The sequence below is a fragment of the Coregonus lavaretus genome (assembly GCF_964263955.1).
Source record: "Coregonus lavaretus genome assembly, contig: HAP1_SCAFFOLD_4413, whole genome shotgun sequence".
Taxonomy (NCBI): Eukaryota; Metazoa; Chordata; class Actinopteri; order Salmoniformes; family Salmonidae; genus Coregonus; species Coregonus lavaretus.
Window position 1 is genome coordinate 2501 of NW_028158938.1, and position 7223 is coordinate 9723.

Here is a 7223-nt window from a genome sequence, read left to right on the forward strand (position 1 = left end):
AATTACCACATTCAGACATTTTGGAGAGTTTGAAAGGACACTTGAATGTACCCTGGATACACCATAACACCACCACAATGTTTGAGTGAAGTTGATATGGTAGAAATTGTGTTTTTTATACTGAACAAATAGCATTTAGGGATTGCAAATATGTAATATTAGGTCTATCAATCCCTTTTTTTCCTGATATTGTGGAAGCCATCTGTTGTGTTTCCAGCTCTTCACTTATAGCTTGTCAATGAAAGATGAAAAAACAAAACGGTTATTTTGTGTGTGCTTGATCTACAGTGGGGAAAAAAGTATTTAGTCAGTCACCAATTGTGCAAGTTCTCCCACTTAAAAAGATGAGAGAGGCCTGTAATTTTCATCATAGGTACACGTCAACTATGACAGACAAAATGAGATTTTTTTTTCTCCAGAAAATCACATTGTAGGATTTTTAATTAATTAAATGTAACTCCTATCTATCTTCTGATCATCTCCCAGATGTCTTCTTTCCAAATATACCATGTTTTGGCATGTCAGAATCATTTTACTGCTGCGACTCTTTCATACTCTTGCTTGTGCCTGTTGTTTTTTTTCCCGTTAACTTTAAGACTGAGGAAATGTTTGTAATGACCTGTCAAACACACCCCGGTAATGGCTGAAATATTAACTATTAATACCAGGGGCTAATTTTCAATGGTGCCCTGAGGACATAACATAAAATATCAAACTACAAGATAGAATAACATTTACATCATTTAGCAGACAATCTTATCCAGAGCGACTTACAGTTAGTGAGTGCATACATTATTTAATTTTTTCATACTGGAATCGAACCCACAACCCTGGCGTTGCAAATGCCATGCTCTACCAACTGAGCTACATCCCTGCCGGCCATTCCCTCCCCTACCCTGGACCAATTGTGCGCCGCCCCATGGGTCTCCCGGTCACGGCCTGCTACGACAGAGCCTGGATTCGAACCAGGATCTCTAGTGGCACAGCTAGCACTGCGATGCAGTGCCTTAGACCACTGCGCCACTCGGGAGGCTAACCAGGTCATTACATTAGAACAGCACAGGCATCAGAAACTAATTATTAAAGTAAATCATTCCGAATGCATTGCATTTATGCAAATGAGGCACATATCATGTTCTTTATTTTAACACAAAATAACAAATTCTAATATCTGAAACAATAAGGAAATGTATATATGAGCGCATTCTAAGAAATAAAATAAGTGAAACTTTACAAGAAATGTAATACCTGAATTCCCACCAAAATCCCTGAACTCAATCATTACTTGTCTGTGCCAGTAAAATGTTTTATGTGCTATAATTCAATCAATATCTGATGGATTATTAAAATGTGAAAAGTTTGGAGGATCTTCATCCATTGTCCAACTGTTGCATTTATTAGAATTGTTTTGAAAACCTTTTAACCATTTCGATGAGCGTTGCTAGCTGTAGTCAGGAACATGAACCAACGGAGAACCAGTGATCTAAAGCTGTGGCAGTACTTCAGCCAGATGGTGAGGATGACACACAGCAGCCGGTCAGGAAAACCCTGGCCTCACCTCTCCAGGGTTTTCCTGGTCTGTCTGAGAGTTAGAGACAGACACAGACACAGACAGACAGACAGAAATATAAATATGGAGCGCTGACCGGCAGATCATCATCTTGTCATGCTAAGGTCATTTAGCTCCACCCTTGGCAGAACTCAGTCAGAACTAAAACAGACCTACAACAGAGCATAGAGTCCTGATGTCCAAAATAAGCTGGATATGTCAGCAGGGTGGAGTACAGCAGAGCAGAGCAGAGTGGACTGGCTGGAGTACGTACTGAGGGAAGGTCCTTGTTGTTAACACAATCTCCCCTCTGTGCCCAATAACATGCTTAACTTAGAGCCTCTCTCTGTGGGATACATAGATAGATATTCCTGGGCCTATTCAGTCACTACAGAGTCACTCTGACAGACCCGCTACAGTTATTATATTCCTGGGCCTGTTCAGTCACTACATAGTCACTCTGACAGACCCGCTACAGTTATTATATTCCTGGGCCTGTTCAGTCACTACAGAGTCACTCTGACAGACCCGCTACAGTTATGATATTCCTGGGCCTGTTCAGTCACTACATAGTCACTCTGACAGACCCGCTACAGTTATTATATTCCTGGGCCTGTTCAGTCACTACAGAGTCACTCTGACAGACCCGCTACAGTTATTATATTCCTGGGCCTGTTCAGTCACTACATAGTCACTCTGACAGACCTCCTACAGTTATTATATTCCTGTTCAGTCACTACAGAGTCACTCTGACAGACCTCCTACAGTTATTATATTCCTGTTCAGTCACTACAGAGTCACTCTGACTATTATTCCACTAGATCACTCTGTATTACTGTTATAGGCTGACTGTGTCTGTTGTCCAGGCTGACTGTGTCTGTTGTCCAGGCTAACTCTGTCTGTTAACCAGGCTAACTGTGTCTGTTAACCAGGCTAACTGTGTCTGTTAACCAGGCTAACTGTGTCTGTTGTCCAGGCTAACTCTGTCTGTTGACCAGGCTAACTGTGTCTGTTAACCAGGCTAACTGTGTCTGTTGTCCAGGCTAACTCTGTCTGTTAACCAGGCTAACTGTGTCTGTTGTCCAGGCTAACTCTGTCTGTTAACCAGGCTAACTGTGTCTGTTAACCAGGCTAACTGTGTCTGTTGTCCAGGCTAACTGTGTCTGTTAACCAGGCTAACTGTGTCTGTTGACCGGGCTAACTGTGTCTGTTAACCAGGCTAACTCTGTCTGTTGACCAGGCTAACTGTGTCTGTTAACCAGGCTAACTGTGTCTGTTGTCCAGGCTAACTGTGTCTGTTGACCGGGCTAACTGTGTCTGTTGACCAGGCTAACTGTGTCTGTTGACCAGGCTAAATGTGTCTGTTGTGTGTCTGTACTCCAGGCCCACTCCATGGACTTTGATGACACCTGGCACCCTGCCACTCACCCGTCGGGGGCGGTCCTTCCTGCCCTGCTGGCGGTATGCGACATGCTGCCCAATAACAGCAAGCCTAGTGGGCGGGACTTCCTGCTTGCGTTCAACGTGGGAATAGAGGTCCAGGGACGACTGATGAGGTTCTCCAACGAGGCTCACAACATCCCCAAGAGGTGAGGACCATGACCCCTAACCCTGACCCCTAAACCTAACCCTGACACTAACCCACCATCCCCAAGAGGTGAGGACCATGACCCCTAACCCTGACCCCTAAACCTAACCCTGACACTAACCCACAACATCCCCAAAAGGTGAGGACCATGACCCCTAACCTAACCCTGACACTAACCCACAACATCCCCAAGAGGTGAGGACCATGACCCCTAACCTAACCCTGACATTAACCCATAACATCCCCAAGAGGTGAGGACCATGACCCCTAACCTAACCCTGACACTAACCCATAACATCCCCAAGAGGTGAGGACCATGACCCCTAACCCTGACCCCTAAACCTAACCCTGACTCTAACCCACAACATCCCCAAGAGGTGAGGACCATGACCCCTAACCTAACCCTGACACTAACCCACAACATCCCCAAGAGGTGAGGACCATGACCCTGACCCCTAACCTAACCCTGACACTAACCCACAACATCCCCAAAAGGTGAGGACCATGACCCCTGACCCTGACCCCTAAACCTAACCCTGACACTAACCCACAACATCCCCAAAAGGTGAGGACCATGACCCCTAACCTAACCCTGACACTAACCCACAACATCCCCAAAAGGTGAGGACCATGACCCCTAACCTAACCCTGACACTAACCCACAACATCCCCAAGAGGTGAGGACCATGACCCCTAACCTAACCCTGACACTAACCCACAACATCCCCAAGAGGTGAGGACCATGACCCCTAACCTAACCCTGACACTAACCCACAACATCCCCAAGAGGTGAGGACCATGACCCTGACCCCTAACCTAACCCTGACACTAACCCACAACATCCCCAAAAGGTGAGGACCATAACCCCTGACCCTGACCCCTAAACCTAACACTAACCCACAACATCCCCAAAATGTGAGGACCATGACCCTGACCCCTGACCCTGACCCCTAACCTAACCCTGACACTAACCCACAACATCCCCAAAAGGTGAGGACCATGACCCTGACCCCTGACCCTGACCCTGACCCCTAACCTAACCCTGACACTAGCCCACAACATCCCCAAGAGGTGAGGACCATGACCCCTAACCTAACCCTGACACTAACCCACAACATCCCCAAAAGGTGAGGACCATGACCCCTAACCTAACCCTGACACTAACCCACAACATCCCCAAGAGGTGAGGACCATGACCCCTAACCTAACCCTGACACTAACCCACAACATCCCCAAAAGGTGAGGACCATGACCCCTAACCTAACCCTGACACTAACCCACAACATGCCCAAGAGGTGAGGACCATGACCCCTAACCTAACCCTGACACTAACCCACAACATCCCCAAAAGGTGAGGACCATGACCCTTAACCTAACCCTGACACTAACCCACAACATCCCCAAAAGGTGAGGACCATGACCCCTAACCCTGACCCCTAAACCTAACCAAAAGGTGAGGACCATGACCCCTAACCCTGACCCCTGACCCTGACTCTAACCTACAACATCCCCAAGAGGTGAGGACCATGACCCCTAACCCTGACCCCTAACCTAACCAAAAGGTAAGGACCATGACCCCTAACCCTGACCCCTGACCCTGACTCTAACCCACAACATCCCCAAGAGGTGAGAGCTGGATCTATCAGACCTGGGAAAATAAGTTGAGGTCTCGGTTAACCTTGGACTTCAGAGCCTGAGTAAGGTAACATCAGAGTTGCTTTAAGAGGATGGTCACGTCTGAGGCCATATTTTACTGGGACGTTAAGTGGAACTGATTGGGCCTGTTTGTGTGCTATTCTAGCAGTACCAGAAAAGGTTCACTGGGTAGTGTAATTCGTTTAGTTTAATAGAGTGCAGCAGGTGGTGGATTCCACTGAATGCTCCCACAGACATACAGCTGTTTATACAACAGTACCCCGTCTCTGCTGTTTCACCACTGTGACAATATGCTGAAATTATTTGCAATCTGTTATTTCCCTCAAGACCACTGAAATAGACTCTCAGGTTCTCCTCCCTACGCAGGCTGTATAAACCAGATGGCTGTCCTGTCCTGTAGCATTCTGTTCTGTAGACAGAGACCTGTCCTCACTGTAGACAGAGACCTGTCCTCACTGTAGACAGAGACCTGTCCTCACTGTAGACAGAGACCTGTCCTCACTGTAGACAGAGACCTGTCCTCACTGTAGACAGAGACCTGTCCTCACTGTAGACAGAGACCTGTCCTCACTGTAGACAGAGACCTGTCCTCACTGACCCAGCACTGACATCATCATGACTGAGCTGTTTGCTGGTTTACTCAAGGTTACTTGCTCCTAAAACAGACATGTTTAGTTTTAGTTTCGTCTTCAGACCTGTGCTTCCTTAACATCTGACCTCTCTCTCTCTCTCTCCTCCCACCCCCCCTCTCCCTCCAGGTTCCACCCCCCTACTGTTGTGGGTACTCTGGGTAGTGCAGCAGCCTGCGCCCGCCTCCTCTCTCTGGAACGCTCCCAGTGTAGCCACGCCCTGGCCATCGCTGCCAGCCTATCAGGAGCCCCCATGGCCAACGCGGCCACCCAATCTAAACCCCTCCACATCGGCAACGCGGCGCGGCTGGGGCTGGAGGCAGCTCTACTGGCCTCTAGAGGTCTGGAGGCCTCACCCAGGGTCCTGGATGACACCGCCGGGGTGGCAGGGTTCAGCGCCTTCTACGAGGACTACGCCCCACGACCTTTGACCTCCCCAGAGGAGGAGTTGCAGTTCCTCCTGGAGGACCAGGACATAGCGTTCAAGAGGTTCCCGGCCCACCTGGGGATGCACTGGGTAGCCGACGCTGCTGCCTCCGTACACAAACTGCTGCTGGGGGAGCAGGGGTCAGGGGGGAGGGGTCAGGGGTCAGGGGGGAGGGGTCAGAGGTCAGAGGTCGTAGGTCAGGTCCAGGACATCCTTCTCAGGGTTCCCCGCTCCAAGTACATTGATCGTCCGTTCCCGGAGTCGGAGCATGAGGCCAGACACTCCTTCCAGTTCAACGCCTGCTCTGCCCTGCTGGACGGAGAAGTCACCGTGGACTCATTCTCCCAGGACGCACTGCAGCGCCCCGACCTCCACACCCTGCTGGGGCGTGTCCACGTCGAGCATCCCCATGACAACCCCGCTAACTTTGACCGCATGTACGGCGAGGTGCAGGTGACGCTGGTGGGCGGGGACGTCCTGAAGGGACGCTGTGATACGTTCTACGGTCACTGGCGTAACCCGTTGACCAATGAGAGCCTGAGGAAGAAGTTCCGTAGCAACGCGGGGGCGGTCCTTCCCAGAGAGAAGGTGGAGGGTCTGATAGAGGTCGTAGAGGGATTAGACAGACTGGAGGACTGCTCTCCTCTGCTGGAGCAGCTACAGTGAAAACACACACACACACACACACACACACACACACACACACACACACACACACACACACACACCTCATCACAGCACTCCTGACCAGCTGATGTCTCTGCGTTTTACAACATCATGTTAACACTTTATACTGTGAGCTGAATTACAATGAAGAATCTACTTCCAATCTGAGGGAAGAGACATTTAAATGATTTAAAGAATCAAAGCTAAATGAAGGATCTACTTCCAATGAGAGGGAAGAGGGAGAGTGTATAGGGGATTAACTTTAGCTATAATTTACCATTTAGCAGACGCTTTTATCCAAAGCGACTTACAGTCATGTGTGCATACATTTTTACGTATGGGTGGTCCCGGGGATCGAACCCACTACCCTGGCGTTACAAGCACCATGCTCTACCAATTGAGCTACAGAGGACCACATTAAATGTACATTAAATGATCTAAAACAATCAAAGCTAAATGATTAAGTACTGTACCTTTTACTGTATCCATTTATATGACTCCAATAGGGTCACTACGTTCACTACGTTTACTTGACATTGTACAGTCCTGAGTGGATGGTGACAATGACAACAATTCATTTGAAGGATGGACCTGTGTGTATATATGAATTTACTATGAAATACGTTTGAAAAATACTGTTACTTGTTTATTTTCTTATTTTCTATTTTGTTAAACTGTATTTTATCCTTATTCTATACATTAATCTTC

General features: G+C 48.2%; 1 pseudogene across 1 annotated transcript in view; it reads left to right on the forward strand.

Moving 5' to 3' along the window:
* The window catches only part of LOC311123445 (cis-aconitate decarboxylase-like), an 8843-nt pseudogene extending 2328 nt beyond the window's left edge, over nucleotides 1-6515 (forward strand). The window contains exons 4-5 of the transcript in view: nucleotides 2933-3138; nucleotides 5552-6515. The product of the transcript in view is annotated as a cis-aconitate decarboxylase-like (transcript). The remainder of the gene's footprint in view (nucleotides 1-2932; nucleotides 3139-5551) is intronic.
* Nucleotides 6516-7223: the final 708 nt, after the last annotated feature.